Genomic DNA, 4,360 nt, shown 5'->3' on the forward strand with positions numbered 1-4,360 from the left:
CCTGAGGAAGAAACTCCTGTTGAGCCGACTGAAGAATCTATACCTCTGAGGCGTTCCACCAGAGTCAGGAATACACCTGAGCGTTATTATGGTCTCCATATTACTGCAAAAGGTAAGACACTTATCAGTGATAACACACTGGTAAATTTGGATGAGCCTAACAGCTACACAGAAGCCATGGCAGGACCTGAGGATGCTAAATGGAAAGAGGCTATGGATAGCGAGATACAGTCCATGTATGACAATCAAGTTTGGAACTTGGTTGACAATGTACTTAATTGTAAGATAGTTGGGTGCGAATGGATCTTCAAGAAGAAGACCGACATGGATGGTAATTTACACACTTATAAGGCACGAACTGTTGCAAAGGGTTATTCTCAAACTTCGGGAGTTGATTATGATGAGACCTTTTCACAAGTGGCCATGATTAAGTCTATTAGGGTTCTGTTAGCCATTGTTGCATTTCATGACTATGAAATATGGCAAATGGATGTCAAAATCGCTTTCCTTAATGGAAAGTTGGCTGAAGATGTTTACATGGTTCAGCCAGAGGGTTTTGTCAGTACAGAGTACCCCGATAGAGTGTGTAAACTCGAGAAATCCTTTTATGGATGGAAACAGGCACCTCGCAGATGGAATCTTTGCTTTGATGAGAAAGTCAAAGAATTTGGCTTTTCAAGGAGTGAAGATGAATCTTGTGTCTATATCAAGGCTAGTGGGAACATAGTCAGTTTTTTTGTACTGTATGTGGATGACATACTACTCATAGGAAATGACATCCCAACCCTGCAGGATGTAAAGTCTTGGCTTGGGAAGTGTTTCGCTATGAAGGACCTTGGTGAATCTGCCTATATCCTAGGGATAAGGATTTTGAGAAACAGGAGTAAAAGACTAATTGGACTTAGTCAAAGCACCTATGTGGACAAAGTGTTGAAAAGATTCAACATGCATAACTCCAAGAAAGGTCAGTTACCCATCCAGAGTAACGCCAGATTGAGTAAGACACAAAGCCCTAGTACAGAGGCTGAGATAGCATAAATGAGCCAAATACCTTATGCTTCAGCTGTAGGATCGATCATGTATGCTATGACATGTACTCGACCTGATGTATCCTTTGCTTTGAGCATGGTTAGCAGGTATCATGAGAACCCTGCCAAGACACACTGGACTGCGGTAAAGAATATCCTCAAGTACCTGCGAAGGACTAAGGACTGGGTCCTTACCTTTGGCGAGAGTGATGACTTGAGAGTTGTAGGGTACAATGACGCTAGCTTTCAGACTGACAGGGATAATTTCCGCTCTCAGTCGGGCTGGGTCTTTACCCTAAACGGAGGGGCAATTACTTGGAAAAGTTCCAAGTAGGAGACAGTAGCTGATTCCACTTGTGAATCAGAGTATATAGCAGTAAGCGAGGGCAGCAAAGGAGGCTATATGGCTAAAGAACTTCATCAGAGACCTTGGAGTTGTACCAGCTATAAAGGATTCAATGGAGATTTTCTGTGACAGCAATAGTGCGGTTGCCTTAACCAAGGAACCAAGAGATCATGGGAGATCCAGACACATTGACAGAAAATATCACTTCATCAGATATCGAATAGAAGAAGGAATCCTCATGGCAAAGAGGGTATCATCGGATGAGAACCCATCAGATCCCCTCACGAGGGGACTGACTCGGGCTATGCATCTCCAGCATGCTCGGAGCATAGGGCTGAAGGATGATATTAGTTTTAGTAGTTAGATAATCTCGAAATTTGTAAAATGTAATTGAAATTTGATGATAAATAAAAGCTGTTATTTATGAGTAAAGTGTTGCTATCACTTGTCAATCGTTTACTGTATTTCTTTTAGATGTTTTTACTTCCAGAATAATTATGTTTGGTATATCATATTATTCGAACCTCCACAGTCAGTCATATGTTGGAAGTAGGTATGAATCAAGACTGTCATGATTGGTTGCAGAGGTCTAAGATGTTGGACATGGCTACAACAATCATGAGTGCTCATAAGTTCTGAGCATTGGACTCAACCCACACTCACTGGAATCACTTCATGGAATTTATCTCGAGTGATCGTTTGACGATAATATCATATAAGTTTTCAAACCTAGAGATATGATTTGTTACCTATGAGTTGGTTATGCATTGATTGTACGAAAACACATTGGTAACTCAATGTTATAAAACATACCTTTGTGTGTAATTCAACAAGTAGTAGAGTAAACATATGAGTCGAAGTTTATCTGTTCCTTCTAGGATTAGAAGTGATATCTAGGCCCCTCGATGATTTTGTCTTGACCTATGTATCGGGCCCAGTCAGAACTAAATTGATGTGTTCAGTTAAGTTCTATGTCAAACAAATCAGAAATCGGGAAACAAATGCTGGACAATAAGACCATGTTCCATGTATTTGTCCCGCTGATATCTAGAACAAAGGATTATATGATAATTTATCTAAAATGGCGCGTTCTAGTTCAACAGAGTTTAAAGAGCTACGATTGTTGATCGGTTCCTGAAGTCATACTTGCAACTATAGTTATTAGACTTATCCAAGTGGGAGATTGTTGGATATAGTGTCTAAGTCTATAACTATGTTTGGTATGTACTTGACCCGACCCGGCATGGTCCATTTGGGTTGCACTTCACCCGAACAATTTATGGATAATCTTTTGAGAATAGTCTAACTTATGATTTATTAATATATTATAAGTTCTAATATATTAACATAAGATCATATTATTTAATTAGTATTGATCTATAATTAATCTAGGATTAATTTAGAGATCAAAAGTATTACTAATTAAATATGGGATCTTATATTTATATAGTGTGGGCTAATGCTTATTTGGAATGAGCTTGGCTTGCATGGAAAGTCCATGGATACTCCATGGAGCTTGAACCCATGGATCTCATGGAAATGAAGAGACATGGGTATTAGGGTTTACATGGATGTAACCCGAATCCACCACACTATATAAAGAAGGCTTTGGTTCTTGAAATCACACTAGTTGTAGTGAGTAAAGCAAGGAGCCGATTTCAAAATAGTTGTGACTATTCTCTCAAGGTTCCAAAGTTTGTGGTGATTTGTGATTCCATTTGAGGCATCCACACTATTAGTGCTAGGCTGTAAAACTCCAAGCAATCAACTACAACTACAAGGAAAGTAACTATACTAGCTTATTTGATTCTAGTTCCCCATGCCATGCTAGATAGGATAAGAACCTTGGAAAAATAATTATTTGCATGTATCATAGTCAAACATAGATCCAAGGTTTCTAGGGTTGCATGTACACCATATGCGTGTTAGAATGCTCAAAACCCATCTCATATGTCATCCATATCTCATCCAAGGACAACATTAGCAACTACCATTTTGACTAATGACCCTTATGTCATCCATATATCATCCATGGACACCATTAGCAACTACCATGTTGACCAATGACACATATGTCTTCTATGGACACCATAAGCAACTACCAAGTTAACCAATGACCCAAATGGCATCCATGGACACCATAAGCAACTACCATGTTGACCAATGACCCATAAGCCCCATATCTCATCCATGAAAATCATAAGCCACTACCATGTTGACCAATGACCCATATGTCATCTGTAGAGACCATAAGCAAGTACTATGTTGACCAATGTCCCATATGTCATCCACGGACACCATAAGCAACTACCATGTTGACCAATGACCCATATGTCATCCATAGACACCATAAGCAAATACCATGTTGACCAATGACACATATGTCATCATAATCTAAATCTATGGACACCATCAGCCACTACCATGTTGACCGATAACCCACATGAGTTCCATGGACACCATAAGCCACTACCACGTTGACCAATGAACCATATGTCATCCATGGACACCATAAGAAACTACCATGTTGACCAATTAACCATATGTCATCAATATCTCATCCATGCACACCATAAGACACTACCATGTTGACCAATCACCCATATGTCAGAATATGGACACCATAAGCAACTACCATGTTGACCAATGACCCATTTTTCATCCGTATCTCATCCATGGACACCATAAGCCACTACCATGTTGACTAATAACCCATATGTAATCCATGGACAACATAACCAACTACCAAGTTGACTAATGACCCAAATGTCTCCCATGGACACCATAAGCAACTACCATGTTGACCAATGACCCATATGTCATCCATATCTCATCCATGGACACCATAAGCCACTATCATGTATACCAATTACCCATATCTCATCCATGAACACCATAAGTAACTACCATGTTGACCAATGACCGATATGTCATCCATGGACACCATAAGGCACTACCATGTTGACCAATGACCCATATATCATCA

The sequence above is a fragment of the Lactuca sativa genome, chromosome 4 (assembly GCF_002870075.4).
Source record: "Lactuca sativa cultivar Salinas chromosome 4, Lsat_Salinas_v11, whole genome shotgun sequence".
In the NCBI taxonomy this organism is placed as follows: domain Eukaryota; kingdom Viridiplantae; phylum Streptophyta; class Magnoliopsida; order Asterales; family Asteraceae; genus Lactuca; species Lactuca sativa.